At 42.3% G+C, this 27165-nt stretch overlaps 1 protein-coding gene across 1 annotated transcript in view; it reads right to left on the reverse strand.

The window, feature by feature from the left end:
- The window catches only part of ppp1r12a (protein phosphatase 1, regulatory subunit 12A), a 90640-nt gene that overhangs the window by 60136 nt on the left and 3339 nt on the right, over window positions 1-27165 (reverse strand). The gene's annotated exons all lie outside the window — the stretch shown is intronic.

The following is a 27165-nucleotide window of genomic DNA, read 5'->3' on the forward strand; positions in this document are numbered from 1 at the left end:
ACTGAAAGATTCACACAGATTTGTGTGTGTGTGTGTGTGTGTGTGTGTGTGTGTGTGTGTGTGTGTGTGTGTGTGTGTGTGTGTATTAGGTTTGTTCAGATTAGTTTTAATGGCAATAGAATTGTCTATCACTTACTGAAGATTACAGATCCATGTCCATCCATGTTGATATTAAACGGAGTAGTTCACCCCCAAGATGACTTTTTTTCTATTGATTACTCATGCCATGGAGAGTAGAGTTCAATAATATGTTTTGGTTTTTGTCACATTCCTAAGACAAATATTTGATTCCAGTAAATGTACCCCAATTGATTCCGGATGGGGACCCGTTTCGAAACGGGTGCCCATCCGGAACGAATGGGGGTAAATTTATTGTTATCACATTTTTGTCTTAGGAATGCAACAAAAAACTAAAAATATTATTGAACTCTAGTCTCCATTGCGTGACTAATCAATAGAAAAAAAGTCATTTTGGGGGTGAACTACTCCTTTAAGGACATTTTCTCACTCACTATAAGAGCCAAGATGCTATGAAAACTGTGCATGTCTTTATTCTCCATAAGTTGCCTGCTGAACAAAACCTCTCTCGGCACACTATACAAGTATAATAATAGTATAGTTAAGCTATGCATATGATTTGGATTGCGACATTAAAGATAATGATAATGTTACAAGGAACATGATGCTGTGAATGTCACATCAAGCGACATGTTTTAATGTTTCACCTTTGGCATTTAGGTAAAACCTATAATATTCCCAAATACACAGTTTTTCCTATTGCGTTTTTGGTCAAACAGCTTTTTCAACTGACCATAACTAAAGTACAGATGATCACAGTTATCATTTTTCTTTTCCGGCTGAACAAAAATATGACCGCCTCCAGCTCCGCACGCACGCACGCACTCCAGGTCCAAATCTATGTCAAAATCCATGCAATGACCTCCGTAGCCACAATGACCGTACTTCCTTCCTCCAACCTCATGCATGGTAAAGCTTTTCTGTATATGACATCCCCCACCCCACCCGCCACCCCCTGGATCACCCAAGTCTAATGTGAGCGTGCTTGTCAGCAGGCCAGCCTGTGCTGCAGCTAGTGTGGAAAGAGCACTGCATGCAATCCTAATGATGGATCGCCACGTGCCTCCAAAATTGTTGGGGAATGTTGGCAGGGGTGGTGCTCCCAAAATGCCGACAAATAGCAGGGCTGCTTGGAATACCACATAGCATAGGACTGCAGAAGAAACATGCATCAGTCTCTTATGCATAAGGATGGACATGCTTTTTGATTGATTGATTGATTGATTGAATGAATACTTTATTATGTAAACAGCACGTGGTACAGTATGACATTACTGTACCACATGCTGTACCACACAAAAGGGTCCTGGGGACGTGTTTCTATTGTGGTCCTATGTATTCAATTGATCCATAGCATATAAAGTTACCACAATAAAACATGTCATCAACAAACTCAGACACTATTATGTACAATATAGATGGGAAAATTACATTTACCTTCCCTTGTGGTCTCTTTTTTAATGCCAATTTTGAAATAAAACCAGTGTTATGCCTCATTCACATACAGAAAACCAAGCTAATGGTTTGCTTGGTAATTCAATGTATTCTCTATGCAAACCAGCTTTTAAAATTTCCAAGCTGGAAAAAAAGCTTGGAATTTTTAAAGCTGGTTTGCATAGAGAATACATTGAATTACCAAGCAAACCATTGGCTTGGCTTCTCTCAGTGTGAATGCAGCATTACACGTCCTTTAATGGATGGTGTGAGGGCATTGCACATTTTGGTGGCAGAATAGTAGAATGTAACATTTTCCATGTTTGTTCTAATTTTGGGTGGTAGAAAAATAGTTAGACCAAAATGTACATCCTCATCTTTGTTTCGTGTGGTACAACTTCAAACCATACTCTGGGAAATAACAACGAATACATGACTTGCTTTTTCCTCGCATCATCCTCCGAAACAAGTTGAAACCTGACAAGTTTCTTGTAATGTGCTTTCCTTTTCGGCATGACATCACCATTAGGCCATGTGTCTATCTTCTGTACACAATCGAGCCAACAGATTTACATGAACTGTGACTTTTTCCTCACTTGGAGCACAGGTGTGCCAATGAATAGTCCTGTCAAACAGAAAACATAAGCACCTCACAACTTTAAATCTTAAGATGCTCATGTGACGTCTTCTTCCATTTTACGAGGAGCACATATTTATTTTTAGGAGCATATGCTGTTTAAGTGCTGGCACAGCGGAACCCCCAGCACAGTAGGTTTTTATGCAACCCAACATCATTGGCTGTTTTGTGGTTGTTTTTTTTGTCTGTACATGCATTCTAGAGATGTTCCCGGCCTTGATAAGAAGCCAGGGATAAAGGGGAAACACAGCTCCTATTTTCCACGTGCTCCTAGGGCTGTCCCAATTATGACATTTTACATGTCGATTAACAAGATCTACGATCTACAAGCTCACAACGCGTCGCGATACGACAAGTTGTGGGCTTGTAGATTGGCTATTTCCACTATTTTTTATAATATGTAAAAACAATATATGCAACATTTTCAACATAGAAATGATCATGACAAAATAATTGCGATTATGTCAAATAATTGCGATTAGACGATTATGTAATCATTCTGAAAGAGCTACGTGCTCCAGAAGCAGTAAACAGGCTGTGGACCCAGAGGAGGTCACATTTTTCCTCCTGCCCTCACCAGGGAGACACAGAAGGAGGCGATGCACAGAGTTCAGAGACGAGCTCCGGGCCACACGGGTCAGAGCCAAGCCTGAGCTGCAACCAGGGCCTAAAGGTTACATTTCACTTTAAAACACCTCTGGGGTCATTTGTCGTCTACTCTGGCTTTTGTGTGTGCACCCCACATTTTTTAAGGGGCTTGATTCAATATTTAGATATTTTATATTCATGTTAGACACATCCCCTGATTTTGTCCTTCTAAGTCCCAATGTGTTAAAAATGGATTGAAATTCAATGGGCGTATATGGGACTGAGCTAATGCATATGAAATATACCAATGAATATCAAGTATTCAATCAAGCTACTTTAAAACTGTATGGAATGCACACAAAAGCCACAGTAGATGTTAACTGACCCCAGAAGTGAAATACACCTTTAAGGAGTTGCCCAGCTTCAAAGGCATACAAATAACAAGGTGACTGGCAACAAAGCAGCAGAGAGCAAAGCCCTGACAGGAAAAACAATAAGCCGGAATGTGATCAAAGTCACAACCGTGGGTGACTTTCATTTTTGATGGAAACAATTTTGTAAATATTTTACCAGTTTAATAATTGGATGAACTCAGTCTGAACTTTTCTTTTTTGCTCCTGCTTAATGCTTATCTGTAACATCATTTAGAGATATGCATGTTTACATCTGAAGCATTCTCACATTCACAGGTTTATCTGGGAGTTGGACTTTAAGTTGAGCTGTGCATACTGCATTCTAAGAACCACAATCCCTCGATAGCGCTATGACCTCCCTGTGCCCCCCCTCCCCCCCCCCCTCCTCCTTTTTACACAGTGTCTGTGCAGTCTCCCACTCTCTCCTGATGTTGCTATGACAACAGAATCATTGACAGGGAAACAGACACACACACACAAGCTTCATGTTCAGGGCACACGACTATCTGGCTGGAATCCTTGTCCAAATTTGGGCCGTTTACAACACCGTACATGGCCAGCACTGAACAGTGCCTGCGTGGGCCTCACCAAGCTTATCAGGAGCTGTGTGTGTGAAGCTGTTCAGGCAGAGTGTGTGTGTGTGTGTGCGAGAGAGAGAGAGAGAGAGAGAGAGAGAGAGAGAGAGAGAGAGAGAGAGAGAGAGAGAGAGAGAGAGAGAGAGAGAGAGAGAGAGAGAGAGAGAGAGAGAGACAGACAGAGAGAGACAGACAGAGAGAGAGACAGAGAGAGACAGAGACAGAGAGAAGCTGTTCAGGCAGTTTGACTGAGTTTCTCCAGGTGCAGATCAACTAAATGTGATGGGCTCATCTTTATTTTAGTTTGCTGAGGAGTGGACAGCGGGAACTCAAGTGACTATTCAATCTTCAATGATGGACTGAATGTTGCATTTTTTTGCACACCTAACCTCGTACTAATGATATTGTGACACAAGTATACACAACCAGTCTCCAACCTTCTTCCATTTCCCTTTCTGCAAATAAATAAAGTATGCTGACGATCATTGTTGGCCTCTCTCATCCATGAGAACTGTCTTCCATTCCATCCTCCCACCATCTCCCTCCCCCACACGCTAAACATCTCCCATTATCTCTTCTAAGTTCTCTACAAGGGGAGCCATGCCCCATAGGTGAAAACTGCACGGTCTTCGGCCTCCCTTCTGACAAGCGTCATTGGCTCGACAGGCCCTTCCCCAGCAGCCCGCAGGAGTCCAACAAAGGTAATCCCATAATGGCTGTAATTGTCTGTGGCTGACAGGTGCCAGAGTTATTGCCTGCATCGAGAGAGAGATGCACAACACAGTAGCCAGAGGGACATGACAGGAGGAGAAAGAGGGAGAAACCCAAGTGTAGAGAGAGTGGGAGAACTGATGGTTTGTCCATAGCAGTGTGGAGATTGGACAGTGGAGGTAAGAGGTCAGCATCGCTGGTGGAGCTGGTCAATATGGGCAAAATCTAATATCACAATATTTCTGAGCAAATACCGTTGCATTGTGACAATACAGAATTGTTTTAATCTTTTTGTTTACATATTTTATTGTTTTTTGTAGAGACTCAACATTAACAAATGAGACAGGAAATAGTGTTGCAACCTTCTTTTCAAATTTGTTCAAAAATACAGTAGCAAAAATAGCAGATCTAAAAGCTCATAACACGTTGCTATGTGACGTGAGATTGTAAATCGGTTATTTTTATTTTATTTATTTATTTTTTATTTTTTTTCGAACGCACCACTCTGTCACAGTGTCACACAGACCCATCTCAGGAGGCCGTTAGCTACCTTTATTTGTGTACCTGAGGCAAGAAGACATTTTTTTTTTTAAAGCTACAAAGTTTCCTGGCAATGGAAGCAGCAGAGAGAAACTGTATTTCCTTAGATGTGTTGTTCACTCACTGGGGTTCTTATTGATTCAACAATAAGGCTGTTAAAATTGGCATTTGAATATCAAATATTCAAATTGTATTTATATTTTTTAAATCCAATCTTTAAAATGTCAAACTCATCTATAATTTATATCAAATATTGTATGCCATTCCTGTATATCTTTTCCGCCGTTTAAACTCTTTCGGGAAAAAAATATTCCGGTGGCCGAATTTTGGGAGCATCACTACCTTGCAGTTTGCAGTGAGATGGCTCTGTGATCTTGTGAGGCCAGCTGCTGAGCATGGGTACAGGCTTCCAGAGCCCCACGAGAACTTGCAAGGCATTTCCTTTTCTTTTTCCCTTAATTTTCACATTGAACTTAGGTTTATCTTAATATTCAAATACAGTTTGACTATTGAACGTTTGTTGACATACCTATTCTGTAGGGTCACAGTCATTTGTATGTCATGGCAGAGAGAAGCAGGGAAAGGGAGAGAGACAGTGTGTGGGGTGGTGGTGGTCTGACTATTAATAGGGGTTATAATAGCCAGCATTGTGGGCTAAATCCTGCCTCACACAGCACCACCGGGCCCTGACTGACAGACAGGACCTGTGCTGTGCTCTCATTGAAACACACAGACGTGCAGTGACTCACGCGCTAGCAGACATGCTGCCATTCAAACCTGTTTGGCCAGTGTGCCTTAGAAGAGAGTGCAGGCCTTGTCAATCATGTAGGCAATAAACGGCTAACACCATCATGGCAGGAGAAAAGCTGTGAAACTATCTGAATAATGGCTCGATATTCCCAACTCGAGCACAGGCCAAGCATCCACCACAAGTCAACTTTAGCCTTAATATTATGCAAAGATCAGGAAGTATTTTAATGCTACGCTCCCAGACAGACATAGTCATTATGCTATTGACAAGACACAGTTTTAAAAATAACAACAGCCGTCGGTTCTGTGTTTTAATATATCCATCATCTTCTTGATGACAAATAGGACTTTTGGGGGGGTCAGCATTTGGCCTGGCCCCTGAAATCCATCCATTGTCCCTCGAGTCCCCATTTGATGAGAGCTGTTGAGGGCCAGGAACACTGCATCCCAGGATAGATTCTAACCTCCTCTGGGTTAAGCTAATGCTAGTATAGGCTCTCCCCTCAGGTGGAATCTTGACATGGCCAAGTGTCACTTTCATTAGCGTTTAGCGAAGCACTGAAACAGCAGAGCTGGCTGGCTGCTTGCCATAGATGGGGGAGAGAGGGAAGATGGCAAGAGGGAGAGAGACGGTGAGAGGACTACACCATGACCATGGCCATGAAACTGCATCCAGCATGTGCTTTAGGTCATGTTAGCATCCACTTTGCCAACAGCACTTAGTAGAGCCTATTAGACTCACAGTACAGTTTCTGCCCATAGCCCTGACTGACAGTCGTTTCTGCAAAGAGCCCCTCTCTAATGGAGGCTGCTGGGAAGTTGAAATAACAGCAACAGTCAAGTGCTAAACTAATCAATGAAGGCAGGATGCTCCACTTCATTACGCAACAGAATTTAATGTACAGCATGTAGCCAGCCTCTGAAAACAGGACTATCCATTTGGAAATGGGGAGAGAGATAGAAAGTAACGCGCAGCAAAGGTTATCGGGAACGGAATTCAAACCCGCGACACGCTGTTGGGCTGGCATTGCAGCCTAGGGTGCCCAGACCACCATGCCTACGACCTGGGCCAGTTGCTTTTACATTTAAAATAAATATATTTAAAAAATCGCACCTGTGTATGGTATCAAACACCACACAAGTGCATATCTCCTTGTATGGGCCGTTTTGTCTCCTATATCAGCTATAGTGATGTCAGTCTCTGCATGCTTTCTATGACGTCAGTCTCGTGTGACGTCAGTACTAGGGACATAGGGACATATACTACGGACATAGGGACACACAAAGCCAGACGTAGGAGCGGTTAGCACTGCTCAAAGTAGTCATTTGAATTAAGAACAATTCCAACATCTTGAGATTTCACATCTCTATTAAATGTTCAATCAAAGAGCAATACACTATGGCATCCCTTATAAAAGATAAGCACAAAGGGTATCAAAGCCAGGATATGGTATGTGAATTAAGCAATCCCGTTGTGGTCCTTTCCTTTATGGCTGATCATTCAGGTGGATTGCCTCTCTGAAAGGAAGCCCAAGCTCTGAGAACAAGATGACAGCCTGGCACTATCACGCGGCATGTTCTGAAGTTTATTAAGCACATACAGAGATTGAGAATGCACACTTGCAGAGGTGGCTGGAAGATATGAGTCATGATTGATGATTGAAAGCAACGAGAGCTAAGCTAAGCTCGACAGGCAGGACAAGAAAAGACTGCATGCTGGCCAAAGTGGCCATACAGTATAGTCATATGACCAGGCTGTTCCATTGAGTTAGCTCCAATGTAAGTCAAAAAATCACACCCGTGTGAACTGAGCGGTGGTCGTGGAGGCTGCGCAACAGCAAAACAAATATATATATATTGTGTGAGTGTGTGTGTGTGTGTGTGTGTGTGTGTGTGTGTGTGTGTGTGTGTGTGTGTGTGTGTGTGTGTGTGTGTGTGTGTCTGGACAACAGCGCCCCTCCCTTAACATGTGTGGTCACAAAAGGTACTGTAGGCTACATACAGACACGCATACAGACAGACAGACAGACAGACAGACAGACCCACACACACGGCCACATATAGGAGCGTTGTGATCGCCGCTCAATAACCCTTTCCCACTACCAGACTTTTACATGTATATGCACACACAGACAATACTAGCTCTAGCTAGTGGTTGGAGATGACATATAGTTTCATCGTTTGACAGCACAATCATCAGTGTATTTCGGGTTGTGTTCCTGAAAAAAAAAAGATAGGGACCTCTATCTTGAGCTGGCTCTTACCTACATGAAATCTCGGGCAAATGGTAAATGGTACATTTATATAGCGCCTTTATCGAAGGCACTTTACAGAGATTGTGCATTGCATTACATTCACCCATTCACTCATACGTTCATACACCAATGGCGGAGGAAACCATGCAAGGCACCAACCTGCTCATCGGGAGCAACTAGGGGTTCAGAGTCTTGCTCAAGGACACTTCGACACTAACTCTGGGGTAGCCCAGGATCGAACTGGGAAGTGGGAAGTTGAACCCTTCGGAAACCCTCTGTGTTCCCTCTGTGTTCTAATGACGGCCACTCTACGCCTGAGCCACTGCCGCCCAAACCTAATATGACCCCAACAAGATTTCCCTAAAATGGAAAGATAGATTTACATTGTCTATGTGATGTTCCAATAAGCTGTTGAGTTGTACATCAACAGTGACATCCCATGTTTGGGCCTGCAGCGTAATTGATTAAGTGTAGCGAATGGTTTCACAAGCACATCCACATGCTTACTTACGCATTGGCAAGAATCAGTATAGTTCAGTACAGACTTCTAATCGAACTTCCAAAACAGAAGCGTACAATCTTACAGTAAAGTCTATTCCTACAGTATACTTTTCAAACTGCTCAAAACTTGTCTGTCGTGTTTACCATACATGTTTATCAGCCTGTGTTATCTGGGGGTGGGAGAACATGACATTTCCATAAGATATAGAGTACGTCAATGGAAGGTCGGCCCATGTTTGTCAGGAAGTGACAAACACCATTTCACATAAAGAGCGGGAGCTTGTCCCTTCATCCTTCAGTAGAGGAAAGTTGGAGAAACCCCAAAAAGCCCTGACACTAATAGAAAAGGATATACATACCTGCTTTGCAACAAGACATCACTGTTGGCACAGCCCACATGACACCTTAGTATTTGCCTAACACTTGTAGCTCTCTTTATCATACTGCAGGATGTCATAATGTTTCGCTATACGCAAGCAACCTTTCTCTATGTAACCCATGTCCCTCCCTGTTTCGGTTGACTGGAAGAGAAATCTAATAGAGGGGCCACTCATAATGGAGGGGCCACTTATAATGCAGATCACATGGTAAAACAAATTACATGATGATAAAAGACTGGATCACTCTAGCTAATCACCAGGCCTTTGTATCATCAACAATGTAGCATCACCATCAGCTTAGTTACGTCTTCCATACACAAGCAATGTAAATTAAACAGGAACTAGTATTAATTCATATGGTCTTCAATTTAGTGCACTCACTCAATACGTGCTCATTACAGACGCTATGTATAGATCAACTTAATAAACATTCCCAGACCAGCAGGGATAAACATGGAAAAGATTAAGGCAGAACCAATACAGCGTCCATCATATGCACTGGTGTAATCCTAAAATAATATGAAGGAATTTGAACCCCAGTCCCTACAAGCTCTGCCTAGAAGAGATGGGTAAAGCGTGTTTCTTTTTTTCAAAAATGCACCCATGACGAGCTCCTCAGAATGGAGGCCTGTCCATTACCATGGCAACCAAGCCTAAAAGAGGATATGGACAGAGGCCTTGTCAGGCTTTTCTAAGAAAAATAAATAAATACAAACAAAAAAAAAAGACTTAATTTTAAGGCACACTGGGGTTGCTCCGATAGTCCCCAGAGGCACCACACAAAGTGGACCTTTGCTGAGGCAGGATCACAAAGCAAATCTTCAGAGCAGCATCTAGGGAAGAGGTTTACTGTAGGTTTTATTAGTATGATTATCTCGATCAGTTAAGGCCAACAGGGTTCCTTGTATGAGATGTATCAAAATCTTAATAGAGACATTCTATACCAAGTGGCCAACTGAAGAGTGGAAGCTCATGGTAAACAAAATTCACCTGTGTGAACTGAGCAGTGGAGGCTGCGTGCGTGCGTGCGTGCGTGTGTTGTCTTGAGAAACCGCTACAATAGAGGCATGCGCGTGACATCATCATCATACCCGGAAGTTATGTGGGAACACCTACTGAGTGTCAAAAAACGACTTTCTGACCTTGACAGCCTATACATCCACAGAAAAGTCCAATCTGATTGCATTAAACAACGTTAAACGATGTTAAACTCACTCTGCCACTCACTTCATGCATACCCTCTATACAAGGCCAGAGGATTTAGGGTCATTTCTGCATTCTGCCTTTCACTTGTTGTAGCAGAGTGGACTTGTCACTCAAAATGGTATTGAAAAACTGCAGTGGCACAACAATGATATCACAATTAACAATACAACAATGAATTATTCTACTGTGTGCTTCCTCTTTTGCAGCTCAGAAGCTGAAGTCTGGCTCTTTCCTGCAGACATCAAAAAACAGTCTTCCTTTACAGCAAAGGGTTATTATCTGGTAGGGCATCGTGCAGAGAGCTCCAAGCTTAATTTAGCAGCACTCAACATCAAGGAGAGACACTTGAGGACCCCTCCCCTCCCTCACTTCCTCTGGTAGGGACCTCAGTTGGCTGACTTACCAACACCCTGTTGGAAATCCTGCTCATGTGGCTGCTGTGCTCTTAACTCATTGAGTGCCTATCCCGAATTAGTTCGGGATATATGATCGTATCACAGGGTGCCTATCCCGAACAAGTTCGGGATATAAAAAAAAAAAAAAAAAAAAAAAAAAAAAAATTTTTTTTTTTTTGAAAAAAATTTTTTTGAATTTTTTTTTTTTTTTTTTGGACCCCATCAAATCTGGTGAACATGATTTCAATCGCGATTTTGCATGTTCCACCCCCATACAACCCCATCTAACATACAGGGCAGCCATTTTTGTTTACATTACATGTAAAACATAAGGGCGATTATCTCAAGAATGCCTGAACGGATTTCCAATCGGATTGTTTTGTTTGAAAGCTGTGAACAAACTGCACAAATCCACTCTGGATTGCATTGGATTTTTCAGAGCTCATTCTTCTCTGTTTTTTTCCCATGCATGAGGTGTGCAAGGTTTAATCATGGCTAAGTTGACGAAAATAAGGCTTCTAAAATGCTTGGTAGCCAATAGCTAACTTCAAGCTAACTTCATCCTCTTCCTGTACATGCAGTCATGCACAAAGGAAAGTGTTCAGGCAAGTCATGGCTGCAGGGCTTCTGCATATACCAGCATATCTCTATGGGATTTTCTCTGGCCACTGGGCGCCCTCTAGTGGTGAAAGGGGTGGCACTAAATGAGTTAACAGCTGAGAGCTCCTGAGCTCAGGCAGCTATGGCCCACTGTGGCTGCCACGCTACATATAACGGGCACATATCTATGGTCTAAAGCACTGTTTCCCCAGACAATGGGTCGCGGCTAATTTTTTTTGGGTCCCTTTGTTTCCTAAATTTGTTTTTGAATTATTATTTCATAACATTTTCAAAAAGCGTCAAAAGAAATCTAAAATTGTCATGAATTCAAAACAAATTCAACTAGAAGCAGTGCTCTTCCGAGCACAGGTCTCCACCAGGCCACACAAATCGGCCTGTTATAGCGCCACCATGAGGCTGATTTTAAAAATGTGGGGCAGAGGTTCTGAATTAGCATCCAGGGAGTGTGTGTGCTCAGTTTGGCAGCGATCGGGCCAACGGCGCCGGAGATTAGCTGGTAACAACCAGGCCACACAAATCGGCCTGTTATAGCGCCACCATGAGGCTGATTTGAAAAATGTGGGGCAGAGGTTCTAGATTGGCATCCAGGGAGTGTGTGTGCTCAGTTTGGCAGCGATCGGGCCAACGGTGACTGAGATTAGCTGTTCACAAACTGCGAGGACGCACGCACGGACGGACGCACGGACGCACGGACGGACGGACGGACGGACGACATACTCTCCCTCAGCCTTCGGCTGGTGGAGACAATGATTGTTTTCACTAATTTCATGAAGAAATAAAATAAATATAATTTGGAAACGCATGTTTAAGAAGTAGTGAAAATAGCCAATCTACTGTTCTATTGATCTGCTGACACCAATGCACCAAACTGGCACAGTAATCATATATTCATAAAATGAATCAAGTAAAAGCGTCCAATAAGGCCAAAGGCTGCTGCCACAAGTGGTACTGTATCAAGATGGATATATGTTCTTTGTGCTCACTGCTCTGCGTGCCCAGGCACTCCTTTCTGGCATCTATGGCAAATCCCTGTAAAGGATAAAGGTGTAATTTGGACTTCATAGACAGTTGGTAAACTACTAACACTTAGGAGAATGTAATGCCACGAGTGAGAAGAGAAGCCACTTAATATCAGAGAGGGCCCCACAAAACACTGAGTACACTGTGATTCTGTTATCAGGACTTTGGCCGAGATCAAATCTCCTACATTGAAAACATTTAATGTTAGAAGAACTCAATGGTAAAATAGCACACCACCTGCCTCCCTTCTCCAATGACTCCTCCATTGTCAGCTGCATCACACAGCTTCATAGGGTAGTGTGACACTAACAATCACTCCACTCCTTTAACATCAGAAAGACCAAGGAGATGGTGGTGACTAGCGGAGAAACGGTGAGATGCCCCAACTCCCTGAAGTAACGTAGTTTGAGGCTGAACTCACACTACACGAGAATCAGGGAAATTTGGGTTTAGAAACACCCTCTAGACGATTTCTTCTAATCAGTTCTCCGTGTGAGGCTTATTAGAAGCGATTATCTGTCCTGACTGTCTTGCAGTATGACTACTACACGCAAGTTAAATTGTCTCCTTTGTTTACATCTGCTTCCACATGTGATTGTGTGAGACGGGATCACGTGAGGTGCTGCGTTGCGCCTGGGAGGCATGCTGCTAATCGTATTAAAATACTGTAGTGTGACTGATTCACCATACATTTCAAGCGCTGTAGGTTAAGGTTTACAAAGCAGGGAATTGGATAAGATTTCAAAATTGTTTAAGATAAAATAAATCGATTTGCTAAATCCCAATCATATCCCTAATATATACGTAGATGTAAAATATCGTACTGCTTATCAACAAGACATACATAATGCCTTAAGCACATCTGTGACTGAGATGTTTACATCTTATCACAAATTCAAGATTTGACTGAACCTGCACTGTCTGTTACTGACTTTGACCACAGACTTGCACTTGCACATGGGCTAATAGGATATGCATTGCCAAATCTTGACAGATGCCCGTCAAGGGTAACTATTGGCATACATATATTTGGCGTACATATATTTGCTCAGAATGTTGATAGATTAGTTGCTCACCGTTGACAGACTGTAGTGCAGGGATACTCAAACTTCTGAAACGGTGGGCCACATTACAAAAATGACAAGGGGCCGCGGGCCGGTAAAATCTCGCTCTTTCGAACGACCATCATTTCGACCGGAGGGTTAGCGACTCACCCCACGGAGGTTAAGGTTAGGATAAGGGTTAGAGTTGGGTGTCAAAAAGATGACATGTAGAAACAGCGAAGCTATCCCCCGCGGGCCAGTTGATAAAATTACATTACTTGATAACTTTTTGCTTTATTTCCACATAACTCAAGACAATTGCAATGTGCATTATTTTATGGCTTGGAATTCCATTTATATTCTGTCAATGACAACATTTGTAATCAAAGTAATTTGCTAAATTTTCTCTCTTTTTAATAATACTGTGAAATTAGCATATTCCACAAAAACACCAAAACAAACTCATGTACATTTGTCTGCTGTCTGGGTTGATATCTGTCTGCCTGCTATCGAGTTGGATAACATTAAAGATAGCTGAGCACATCTCTCTTTCAATTGCTTCACAATGCTATTTATGACTTGGTCCACATTCAACACAAATGGCTTTTTACAGAAAATAAACTTGTGAAAATTGATAGTTAAGGAAAATAAAATAAAATCAAACAATCTACTTAAAATAGATTACCCAGACTGTTTAGCTACCAAATGGCTAATGATGCAGTTGTTAAGTAGAGCTACAGTACGTCTCTTGTTAAGTAGAGCTACAGTACGTCTCTTCATTTGCATTAGGCCTACTATAACATTTTGGGTATGCTAATAAGTTGGGCAGAGGCAGAGCCACTGGTATAAAAAAAAACGGCGAAAATCGGCGATTTCTACGGCCGTTTTCGAGAAACTTGTCATCATACATAGTACAATACTTGTCATACACAGTACAATGTATGACAAGTCATATCTGCCCTGTGCAATTTTTGTTTAAAAAGCCTAATAACAAACATAACTCATTCGTATTTATATGCTCAAATGTTCAATGCCCAAAACACAATTAAATCATGCATCACACTTGTATTACAATTAAGCGTTTGCATAAAATGTCATGAATGTCATTTCATATACTCATTGTTGATGCATACTAATTCAAATTTTCATTGATTAAAGATGTATAGCGATAGATGTATATTTGATGTCTTTCATTCTCACTGCTGTTGCTATGACATCTGAATGTCTCAATCAATAAAGGCTCATCTTATCGTATCTAACATCAACTGAATCCACAAAAAGGGGAACTGGCTTTTCATTAACTTTTAACAGTTCTGTTTCATTCGGTCATTTTCACAACCTTGTGTCATGATATCCTGCTTGTTTGTTTTCGGCAGGCCTTGTAGTTCCTTTGTATTTTTTGGTTGCTTTTATGTGCCCAGGTGCCTGGATTGCTGGACCACTGCCCGTGCCCAGTTCCTTTTTTCTGGTGGAAATCAAATTTCTGAAGTGAGACACATGTGGACCGAATCATTCAAGTAGCTGTCAGATGAACCAAAACATCATCCATCATGGGGCAAGGCTTTTAAAATAGCACAAGGACCAAAAACAAACATTGCTGTATTTCAGACTGAATGGCCAACATAATAGTGGGACATAGGGCATCCTCAATAACAGCCATTGCGTTCTGACTGGGGAAGACCAATTTGCTCCCTTATAAAGCCACTGTACAGTATGTAGGACGAAGCAGCTTCTTCTGAATCTCAAGAGCTAGCCTGTCTGCTTCTCTCTCTCCCCCCTATTAGCATGACTTCTCTGTGCACCCATCTAGTCAGGCAGCAGCGCGGCCCTGGACTAGCATACCAGTGGAGAAATTCCCAGATAAGTAATACTCTGAGGCTCCGGGCTTGCAAGCAATGCAATGGAAGATGTGGCCACTCCTCATTGGGCTACGTCACCAAGCTCAGAGGCACGCAGTCACTTCCACAAAAGGAATTCCTTCTTACCGCCTGTGTCTGTGTGTGTGTGTGTGTGTGTGTGTGTGTGTGTGTGTGTGTGTGTGTGTGTGTGTGTGTGTGTGACTGTGTGTGTGTGTGACTGTGTGTGTGTGTGTGTGTGTGACTGTGTGTGTGTGTGTGTGTGTGTGTGTGTGGAGAAAAAAAAACAAAAAAAAAACGTTTTGAAGTAACAAGGGACAGAAAGACAAATGAAGGAGAAACCTTTTTAATATGAACAGCCAATAGACAGTCTTATCGGGGGGGGAAAACATATTTGAGGATAAGAATAATAGTGAAACCCTTCTTCTTCACTGCAAGACCAGAAAATAATGTTCACTCTGTAGTGTGAGTGTGCATGTGAGTGTGCACTCCTGTGCAATGGCAGGGTTTGAGGTCGGGGGGTGGGGGGGGTGGCCTGGGGGGTCTTGGGTTAGAGCGCTACAGGGCGACCAGCTGGGTTGCTAGTCTAGATGAGCCCTGCTGGGAGCTGTAACCAGGCTATACACACACAGCTTTACAGCTCTAGCTGCTGCTACTGAGGACGACCATATATGGCCCTGGGATTCCCATGGAAAAAGAAGGCCAGGATTGAGGAAGAGGGGAGAAAAAAAATAAAAAGGCTAGGGAGTTTGTAACTGTATGTTTCACTCTGGCATGCACACGGCAGCCACAACAATAGTTCCACTTGAGAGCCAAGTTCGTTTCCATGTGAGGGGTCCAAAGAAGTGTGGGGGGGGGGGCACCAGAGGGAAGGGGCAGAGGGGTCAGATAGCCACCAAGTCAGACAGCAGCAGAATGCAACCTCTGTTGAGGTTTCCATTCCATACAACATGCCTCTTATGTGGAGGACAGTAGATGAGCTCAACTTAGCAGCCACTAACAGAAGAGGTGACTTAAGAGGCATTGGGCATACCTACAACCCTGTGACATACTGGCAATGTTTCTTGTGTTCATAGAAGAAAGCAATTAATACTGGAGGAGGTTCAAACTGACAGCGCAGATGCCAGGGTCTGCCCTCCCAACATTCAGTCATTACCAGTGCAAATATGGATCGCCAGTTTCGCCATAAAAGCATCGATGTAATATTCACAGAAATCAGAAGCAACACATTATCTTTGGTGCATTGCTCTCAGTGTTATCCAAAAGGCAAGGCAGATCTCACAGCTTTGGCATGGTAAAACTAATGGTGTCAGACCGCCATTCCGAAACACCTCCATTCCGAAACAGGGTTAGGGTTAGGGTTAGGGGTAGGGTTAGGGTTAGGGTTAGTTAGGGTTAGGGTTAGGGTAAGGGTTAGGGTTAGGGTTAGGGTTAGGGTTAGAAGTCAATGTTCGGAATGGCGGTGTTTCGGAATGGCGGGGTGTAACCAAAACTAATGCACTCTGATTCAAATTAATGAAACAGAATCGGATTATTTCAATATATTGACCAAAAGCAGTTTTAATCACAAACTTGCACACTGAAAGCCTCATGCCAGAATGGGATTGACTTTAGAGGTAGCAGAGCCGTGGTGCCTGACACTGACATAACACAGAGTTCAGTCCCCTCCCCTTCCAAGTAAGAATGGTATACAAGTTGGGAAGAGAGCTCCACTTAATTTGAAACACCAACTTTTTCAAGTGGAAGGGTGCAGTCCGCCGTGGATTTATTTAGTAAATGAGTGTTGAAAAAGAGTGCGTGCGAGTGTGCGTTTGTGCGTGTGTGTGTGTAAACGGGACAGATGAAGCCGGGCTCACTACTGGAACCTCAAAGAGGAAATGAGAAAAATAAACAGCCACTTCCTGTTCCTCTCTGGCCAACATCTCCCCAACACCCTGATCCCTCCCATCACAACCACCACTTCAGTTTTTAAAGAAGAGCAGTTGTCCTGGAGTCTTCACATAGTCAAGGGCATGCATCAGATTATTCAGACAAAAACTAATTAAGACCTATGGAAGGGGTTTCTTCATACCAGACTACAAAAGTGTTTTCCTTTCTACGGTCTAGTATTTTACAGATCTCAATTACTTTTACGATGATTGTCTGGAAGCACTTAGTGTGGCCCTATACCTTAAGGCAGGGGTCTTCCGCCTTAGCTGAGTGAGACGCAGCAGGGACCCCCTACTACATATTGTACATATTTGCCTTGCAAATAGCCTTTTCATAGATTTCGTAGATAGCTTTATAGGCTTGACAGCACCATCAGTGTTGTGTAAATGAAATGGGGCTTTTTTTGTTATTAAATACATGATCCTTTCTATTATGTTGGATTCATGGTAGAAACATTAATTAATTCATTAATTTGACATTTAAACAGACCTCCCATCAGTGGATTTCTTAATTAAAAAATAATATTGTTTTAATATTTATCCTCAAAAATGATTAATCGAATATTCGATTATTTTGACCCCATGTAATTACATTTAATTGTATATATTTTTTTCATAAAGTATTTTACTTCATTATTAAAACAAAATCATGCTTGATCACGGTTCATTTTAGGTCGTTTTTTAATATCTGCCGATTCAAGGATTGTTCTCCGCAGAATCAGGATTGTTCTCCGCGGAATCCAGTGGGGAGCAACTTAAACCCTCCATACAAAACTTGACCTTTGACTCAGTACTTGGTTTTCTCCTTTCCATCTAGACCAAAACTGTTTGCCAAAAATTACCAATCTACAGGCTTACAACGCAGGGTGAGACATGTACCATATACTGTAGTATAGACTGTGCATTAGCTTGCGTGTGCAGCTGTTTAAATGTTACTGGAAATTCTGACAAACAATAGATAGTTCAAAAGTAATACTTTTATAGATTCCTTTCTCTGATCACTGAAAGCATATGTTCTTTACCACCCTAATGGTACAGTTAAATGTATAACTATAAACTCACGCTGCTAAAAGATGAGCCGATGGGCTGTATTTTGATTGTCTTAAGTACCAGCTCTTATGCCTTAACTTAAAGGCCTGTCCAAACCTTTCGTCGGAGAGTTCCGACTTTCCAAACTCTAATTCGGGGTAATGCTTTTCAGAAGATTCAAGTGATGACATTTTGTAGTTGTAGTTTCCGACGAAAGGTTCGGTGGTCGGAGACAGTATGGACAGGCCTTTAACTTAAGGCATAAGAGCTGGTATTTAAGACAATCAAAACACAGCCCTATTTGTTTAAAGATAAGGAAAATCTTTATCAAAGGAGAATCGGTATCAACAGGCAGTTTTCAGAAAGGCATCAAGTATGGTTTGAATCGCAAGCTTTAAGAATTGTATCTCTGAAGGCTGAACCCCATCTACTGACACTGCTATTTCTCTGTGGACAGAATATCGTTCATGTGCTCTTGTGCGCCAACACACTAATGGGGCTGCACCACAGCAAACTGCAGTTTTATTGGCAAACAATCACATAGGATTTCATGGCTCAGCGTAAACCAAGATCAATATCAAGCAAAAGAAATGTAATACACAGGCCGCTTCAAAAAATGCTAGACATAAAGTTCTGATTTCTTTTGCTGTATAACAAGTACTAAAGTACTATAGGCAGCAGGAGACATGCAAGGAGATGGTGTCCTTTATTTGCCAACTACACTACTGAGTTCAGGTTGTCTGCAATGACCGTTTTCATCATACAACTCATTTCGTCAGCTAAAATGCAGCTTTTTTAATTAAGTGTAAATAATGTAATCTCTCCCTCCTGCAGACAAGAAATGGACACACACACACACACACACACACACTCCTATCTTAATTGTACTCCCCTCTCTAAGACAATGAGGAATTCACAGTCTCAGGTCCAGGTGTTTTGAGTTCAAAAACGGCTCATAAAAACCACTCCACGAAAGGCATGTGACCGCAGCCGAGCAAATAACAGCGGGATGGCTTCAAGTAGACTAACCTAAGGCCGAGGACAGAGACTGTGTGCCATGGAGTGAAGAAAATAAAAGCAAATAACTGAAGTCATCCCACAAACATTTCACAGCAGCTCAATACTATGCATAGCCGTGGTCCGTTTACGCGCATCGGGTTAGAGAGAAAAGCAGTGGGCACTCGTCCGTCAAAGTTGTTGGCAGGTTCCCAGTCCTATTCATTTTACACATATGCATCAACAGGTAGGTGTTCAACTCGGGGGCCATTCTTCAACAACCTTTGGAAACCCTCCAGGATTCAGTGAGAGCCCAACGTATGGATGAGAAATAACCTGGTCTGATTACACAGGAATACACGCTGACATCATCAGATGGAATCCAGAAAAGGGAGGGAGGGAGGGAGGGGGGGGGGGGGGGAGGGAGGGAGGGAGGGAGGGGGGGGAGGGAGAGGCAGATATGGGATGGCAGCATCTGGTTTCACATTAACTACTTGTGTTCATTAAAATCAATAGAGCACAGCAGGGAATCAGGTCATTTGAATGGAAGACATTTAAAGATATTTGATCACATGACGTGGTGAGGCCGGATGAAGATGGTGGACAAGGTCAAGTCCATCTCTCCAACCCAGCCGTCATGTCAGCACAGCACATATACGTGGCAATTGGTCTAACTCTGCTGAGGAATTCTCCTTACGACCCCAGGTGAACCAGTTTCAACCTGTAGCGACGCTCATACTTCGAAACAGCATCATCATTCCAAAAACAAACTGGGAAAGGCAATTGCACTCAAACCCCCTGGCCAATAAGAAAGCCACAGATAGAGTTGGAATTCTGTAGGATTAGCCAGAAAGAGATGGGGTTATATACTGTTCCAACTAAGATGTTTTAGCCTTAAAGGGATAGTTCAACCCACAAATAATTCATGGATATGTTTTGTTTTTGAATCATTCCTAAGCCAATAATTTTCTTTGTGTCTCCATAGGGAACAAAGCAGGCCATTTGTGTCACCATAGGGAACCACAGCTGGTCATCAAATTATTGGCTTGCGAATGCGACAAAAACAAAAGAATCTCCATGGGGTGAGTAATTGTTGGAAAATACGTTATTTTGGGGGTGAACTATCCCTTTAATGACTGACTATGCTGTTTACATTTCTGAAAAATTAAGTATTCCATCAACATTTAAAAGAAAACTTTCATCTTAATTAACCTAACCTGTGTTATCCATCAGCCAAATTAAGTTAAATCACATAAAGAGAATTCGATATTGCCAATATTAAACAATTTTCCAAGGTCATCTCTGAAACCCCAGTTAGCTGATACTGTTCCTGTCTGTTCCTTCCAGAGATGGCGTACAAGGAAACAACGTTGACGTGTCACAATCGGCAGATGACCTGACATGTTGGAAAGCACTGGTGTGCAAATGAGGACTTCCTGTTCTTGATTATGGGGTTGGTAGGGACGCTGAATGAAAACATCAGCGTGGCCAGCTCAACACAGTTGGACCTGCCAATTATACACAGGTAAAATGTCAATGTTCTGGGACCCAAAGTAAAGTACACTGGCAGTTATACAATAGCACTCAATGAGATGCAGAAAATATTGGTAAGTGTAGATAAACTGGTTTCATGTGTCTATAGTGTGGCTGCACCAACATACACCCTGGGACCAGTGCCTGTGCTATGTGGGGGAAAAGGAACGTCCTTTTACCACTGATAAGTAAGTAAGCCTTGCCGGGCCATGAGGCCCATAGGGCAAGAGCCCATCTCCTGTTTCTGTAGCTTGAGGCAGCTTGATGTACAAGTACACCCCCTGGACATGGACACTAGTATGTCACAGGGACTTACCCCCGATCCAACCTTTGACCACTGATACTACTATACTGTATGCTTCCCAACCTGGCGTCCAGGAAACATTTAAACATGTTACACAAAGACGCTTGGGTGGCTCAGTGCCTGCCCACCACTGTGGAGGCTCAGGGTTCAAATCCACTGCAGTGCATCTGGCTTTTTAGAGAGTCTATTAGGGATGGGACGATATGAAAATATCATATCATGATTATTGTGACAAAATAAATTGCGATTTACAATATTATCGCGATAATCAGAATCCATTATCCTGGGGCGGAACATTTGCCAAAAAATAGCCGATCTACAAGTAGATCAGCTATTTTTTGGCAAAGACATTTGGTAGAGAGTGAACAAAAGACTGTATCAAGTACGTACTGTATATTCTAAGTACCGTTTACCAATTATAGGGGGTTTAAGTGGTACCGGATATGCAGATCGTCAAATAAAAGGTGAATTGATCCCACTGCATGACGGAGGACGATATCACGATGAATTAAATCTCCACAATACGATTATCGTGAGTGTTTTTATCACGATAAACGATAATATTGCGTTTCGTCCCATCCCTAGATTCTATACGAAGACAATCAGTGTTTGGGGGAGGGAAGCTGGGTGGGGAGGGCAATATTTGTCACTGCGCGTACAGGCCTCTGGCGGCATCTGTCCGCAGGGAGTGACGGACGGGACGAGTAGGACGTAGGCTGGGGATGCAGTCTCCAAATTCGCATAATATGTGTATTTTTTTAACAGCCAAAATAAAGGCCAATACCACTGTACAGTAAATTGGCATTGATTTATTGTCACTCGAAAAATAATTATGAGGACTGAGGCTGTACAAGATCTCCACAAAGGTTCTCATCCAAATTGGTTATAAAACTGTAACCAAAGGATGGAAAACACTCAACCCTTAATGTTATGTGACCATGTGACTATAATATACCGTACTAAAATAAAACATATATACAAACATATGTTTTATATACAATATTAAAAAGATGTTATACTGTATAATGTAAAAAAATAAAAAAGAAGATCTTTGGCAGGGCTGTAGAACATTCAAATTTGACTTTTATCAGTTTCTGGCACCCCTATAGGCTCCATGTCCTCCCAATGGGGGCTGCTCACTGAAAGGTGAGTCAGTAGGATTATACAACAGCAGTGACCACACAAATGTGTGTGTGGGGAGTCATAACGACAAAATTGGGGAGAAAAGGGGGTAAAGGCACAAAAAGTCATAACTAACTCGCACATGTAACTTGTGTAGCACTTATATAGTTAAAAGGAATTTAGGTCTACAAGTTCACAAGACATTGCGATGGGCTATTGGTATTCTTTGCTATAATTTTGCTTTTTGTCAAAAAAGTATTAGTGCTTAAGTGGTTAAAAAAAATCTGAAAAACACAAGTGTGGAGTGCATGACGATGTGAGGGGTCTCTTATCTTTGTTAGATGTAAGAAAGGGGGGCTCTGAGTAAAATAAGGCTGGAAGAATTGGGTTGGCAATTGAATGTTTGGGCCAGACAAAGAACAAAATCTAGATCGACTAGTAGTAGATTGAGATTCCTCTATGAATTATTGAATGACACCATAATGTATTCGGCATTATGTTCTGTTACACATGCATGAGTGACTGGGAGCCATCAACACTTAAAGTGTTGTTGGATCATAACAAAGAAAATAGAAATTAGAACAAAGAAAGCCATTTGCAGTGCACCTTGCACACCATTACACAAAAAAGGTGCACTGAATGCATTTTGTTTTCCTGAGATGGTTAGATATCAAATGCCTTGAGATGGCACAAGCAATAATAGATGGCTTCTGAGATCCTATTACAGCAGAAGGCCACAGCCTAAATGCTGTAGCACTTTACCATAAAAAGCCAGTGATACAATTACATTTCATTCAGACACTATTCCTAATGCTGTTGACCTTTACTGGGTCCATTTCACAGCCTCTCTTTAGGGCAGTAGCTGCTTCTCTGCTGGAAATGTTATGTTCATTGTTGATATGTGGGTCCACAGCTTCCAGACAGGGGGGGTGTTGCATGAAGGCAACTAAGCAGTGATAGTCTGTATAACTATTCTCCATTAAGGATGAAAGCCTCTAATAAAAATATATATATTATATATATAATAAAATAATATGTTACAGTTATTCCGTCAAGACTAGTTCAGTGTCTGCGCACAGTAGAGATGAATTGGTCAGCGGACTCAGCACCAATTCAGACTAGACCTAAGAAAAACATAGACTACCACAGTGGCATAATGTAGTTTTCAATCCTGTATGTTTCACCAACTCATCAAACGCTCTATACCCTCACATGAGAACGTGCACTGGGCATAACAATGATTATATTGCTCTCTGGATAAGAACATGCAAGATATTAATGTCGCAAAATGTAATAATTGGACACTCCAAAGCAAACGCTCACCCTGCATGCATGTACAGCTAAAGAAAGTCAATCAAACATTATTCATATTGTGCAACATGCTAAACATTACAGTAATCAAATGTGAAGCTAATAAATTAAAGTAGCAAGTGCCACAAATTTGAGTATTCTCAGTTGCCCTGTATGCTTTTTATCCCCAAAGCATTGCCATAACAATATTAATATAAATAAATGAAAACTGGAAATTAAATGTAATGCAATAGTTGGATAATACTTTAAAATTAAATTCAGGAAATAGAGTGCCCCAGATGGGAAAATGTATATGTCACGGTTAGATAGAGAAACGGTTAGATAGAGAAACGGAGTGCTCGCCGTGCGGCACGGGGCGGAACAAGCGGTCGCCACAACAACGTCCTCCAGGCGGAGCGGCTCGATTGTCCACGACATTGCAAGCGGCGCGAAGGCCAGCCTGCTCTTCGCCCCCGAGCGCCGCAGGCGCGAGTGGCCGCGAAGAGCGGGCCAGGTGAATGCAATGGTTGCCGTGGTGAATGCAATCGTTATATTTATGCCCAGGCCGTAAGGCCTAGGCAAGCTAGGCTAGGCTAGGCTAGGCTAGGCTAGTAAATAAAGAAAGAGAGTCGCAAACGAGTGACGTCAGCGCCTTCACTAGTGAATGGCTGTCGTCGCCATCTGGTGGTGATTGGTGTGTGGTGAACGACAAAACAAGCGCTCTTACCACAGTCTAACCGAGTTACCCAAACTAACCGTAACATATATACACAAATTATGTGTACATGTTTTGTCTTCAATCTCATGTTTTGTGTGAACTCGAAATATGCGTCCTTAACTACTTGATCATGGCCAAAAGCCAAATACTATACTATACTATACTATAATAATATTGTAATTAAATTGATTAACACTGTTGTCATTCAGCACGGTGTAGATCAGCAACTTTTTTTGATGATGACATGCCAGGGACGCCCGGGTTAATGTGGTTAACAGTCACAAGGTCTTAATGTAATTATGTAGCCAATTCAGCAGACTAGAAATAAATAGCATTGCTAGGGCTACTAGGCTTTCCTCCATTTGTTAACTACCACAGCAGGCGAGAACGAATGACCAATGGGGGGATGTGTGATGCACAGATGCTCTGCATAGTGCATACCCCGGGCTACCTTGGTCTTGAGCTGTAAAACATGGCCAGATCCTCTATACCAGACATGCATAAACACACACACAGACAAATGTGTGTGTATGTGTGTGTATATTCCATCTACTAACTGGACGCCATGATGCTTTTATCAGGAGGAGAGGGACTCATCGGCAGCATCCCTCCCTGCTCCTCTCATTGGCCAACTGGGAGCCTGTAGCACAGCTGAGAAGCAGCGATGGGTTTGAGCTGCAGTAATTATGTAATGTGTTAATATTACTGGTACTGGTCTGGATGACAGGATCCACACAGCTCTGTCTCACTCTAAACTGCCAAGCACTGCCTAAGGCTCTCTCTCTCTCGCTCACTTTCTCTGTTCACTGTTATGCAACTCCCACTGTACATGCAAATCCACCAACACAAGTGACTAGCAACCTGCAGAAAGTCGTTGCCATGGAGATGGTGAAAGATAATGGTCATGTATTTCAGAGCCATAATGAAGTTGAGTAATGTAAGGATGGGCATTTGGGCATTTTTTTTTGTAAACCTGGACTCTTAGTCTTGGGAATGTTGTTTATCCATGGTTAGCTGTAGAATAATGGCATATTTATCGATATAAACACTATAGTCCACATCACAAGCCTTGGACACACCAACTGCATCTTTGTATAGTACGTTGCACAACTGACTTGAATGCAGTGTGCAGTAGACAGAGCAGCACTACTTGATCAACACAACAATGTAAGAGGACCAATATATCTTGCACAAATATGAATATTTTTTGTGTTGCCTAAATGGTTAAACAAGTACCCGCCCCCATCCCTAGGGTAATGTCTGATCATATGCAATGTAAAAGACTCCACTAGCATTTTTTGCCGAGTTGGCCCATGTCCTTGTAATTCCTAGGATATGCCATCGACAGTAAAGAAAGGGGCCAGGTGTGGGTCAGTCGATGATGAGATTTTCATGCGCAAAGCAGCGTGCCCTGCCTCTGTCCCCCGCTAATGGCCTTGATAGAGCTCAGCGGGCAACAGTCAGCTGGGCCATGGCATCACATGGGGAGAGGCAGGCAGGCCAGCCAGAAAGAGAGAATGACTAGAGGGGAGGGGGTTAGGTGACAGCTGAGGAATGCTTGCTCTGCTCTCCCTTTGCCATGGTTTCCACAGACTGTCATGTGAGGAATGCACGACAGGACTCAGAATACTACCCTCTCAGACTACCAGAGACCGAGACCGTCTCTAGTCTGTTGCTGGGATGACACAGGATTGAAAATACTACCTTCTCAGATCACCATAGACTATGAGGCCATCACTGGTCACTGGCCCTTACTCACCTAATGTCTGTCCTCCAACTCCTCTTTGACACTTCACTTGAATCACAATAAAACTTGAATGCTGCATTGTATAGGTCTAGGAGGCATCTCACCTACAGCACCTACCTACAGCATATCACCTACATGACTATGTAGCAATAGTTTCTTTCTCTTTGGGTCAAAGAAACAAGAATAATATCCCTACCACCATAGTTAGACAATGCTTCTTTCCTAACCCCTAACCACCAAACGCCCAAGAAAGACAGAAGCAGCCTTCAGCGTCAGCAGAATCATAGTAAGTGAAGATGTTCATGTGTCATACAGAGACAAATCATCTTAAGTCCACGGTATGACTCGCAGAAGGACTCAACCACTAGCCTCAATGCAAGCTTATACCAGGCCTACACTACAAAGCACAGCTACATACTCTATGACTCATACCCAAACTTAGTATCTTCTCCTGAAACCCAGTGAGGGGAACTTGTGGTTGTGATATTTATATCCCCCTCCATTAGCTAGTGTTGGGAGCAATCACTGTACCCAAGGAGGAGTGACCCCTCCTATACAAACATGACACACACTTAGCAATAAATCAAGAGGTCACTGGTCTATCACAGAGGAGGAAACATGAGGTAATTACAGCACCAATGAATGTTGAATAGCTTGTGGTTTTATATGTAATCAGCAAGGCAAAAATATAATGCAAAAATAATTCTGTAGGTGTTTGTCAATGATAATTGGCTTCGACACTGTGTGTCAACTATAATTTCCCAAAATGCAGTGATCCTGCTGATGTTCTGAATTAGTTCAAACATTTTAATAAATAACGCAATACAGCTGTGCACTGCAGTATTGTATAAATATCAATTCATATTGCAGAACTATTTATAGACATTCCCTTCCCTAGTTGATGGGTGAGGCAGACAGTAGAGTGAATAGACTATAAATACCCTGTACAAACTAAGAAAAGCACAACAAAGAAGAAAGTGATGAAGACATTATTTGATGCAAGCATCAAATGACACTATCCATCTTCCCTTCACACAGTTGTCTGAACAAATCAACATCAGCTTGACCTGCCTGCAATCCTAGGATTAGCATGTTAAACACAAATCCTTATATTGCCTTCAACTCCTTTCTAAGATCTCAAAAGCCATGGATGGATCACATGCTGGCCTAGAACACACAGCAGCTTCCCATCTCTCCAGAGATGGTTAGGTTTGAAGAGCGGCACCGCAAATTCCTAACTCACTCTCTAGCTCATCCCTGGACATCGGTCCAAAAAAAGGCAATGTTTCCACTGTGTGAGTCTGCACAGGGGGCTTGCTAATTCCATACATACAGTACTGATACGGACAGTGGACACCGACTGAATACAGTAAATGGGTGAATTTGCAGTAGTGCAGCAGCCATCAATTATTTTCTTGGCAATTATACAATCGTTTACTTTTTCAATAAATCAAGAAGCACATTTTTATACACATTTTTTTTTTTTTTTAAATAT

The sequence above is a fragment of the Nannobrachium achirus genome, assembly GCF_963921795.1.
Source record: "Nannobrachium achirus genome assembly, chromosome: 23".
Lineage (NCBI taxonomy): Eukaryota > Metazoa > Chordata > Actinopteri > Myctophiformes > Myctophidae > Nannobrachium > Nannobrachium achirus.